Source organism: Brassica napus, unplaced genomic scaffold (genome assembly GCF_020379485.1).
Source record: "Brassica napus cultivar Da-Ae unplaced genomic scaffold, Da-Ae ScsIHWf_430;HRSCAF=661, whole genome shotgun sequence".
NCBI lineage: Eukaryota > Viridiplantae > Streptophyta > Magnoliopsida > Brassicales > Brassicaceae > Brassica > Brassica napus.
The window spans coordinates 34,391-35,027 of NW_026016508.1; positions in this window are offsets into that span (position 1 = coordinate 34,391).

Sequence of the window (637 nt, forward strand, 5' to 3'; positions counted from 1 at the left end):
ACAGCTGAGAGTGTCAAGAGGCAACAAGAGACGCTCCCTGAAAAAACTTATAAAAATCTTAGGACTGAGCACTGTAATGCAATAGAGCAGCCGTTCGCTGAGACTGTTCTAGGCGCAGAAGAGAACACATAGCTGTCTGCTAGCTCTGGAGTAACTGCTCCCGACGAACCTGCCGAGACTCCACCATCTCGAGTCTATGTTCCCAAGGTACCCTATCCAATTCCACCTAGACATCTGATGGATCCCATTAGTGAAGAGCAGCTGATAGGTTTTAACAAGATGGTGAGAAAGCTTTCTAAAGAACTTGCATTCGAAGCTGCTATTCAGATTCGACCATTGCTCAAGTTCTTTAAAAACTGTAGAGAGACTCAAGAGGAGATCAAGGTCCTCTATACCAGAGCATTGTCTACACCAGCACTGAAGGTATTGCCTAAGGTTGATGATCCTGGAAAGTTTGTTTTCCCATGTTCCATCGCAGGAACAACCTTCAAGGACGCTCTTTGTGACTCTGGTTCTTGTGTGAATCTCGTCTCAAAGGCTATTGTAGACGATTTGGGTATTGCTGATGTTGTGATTTCTCAGCTGACCCTGACCTTTGCAAACTCTTCCATAGCAGTCCCATATGGAACCATCTGCA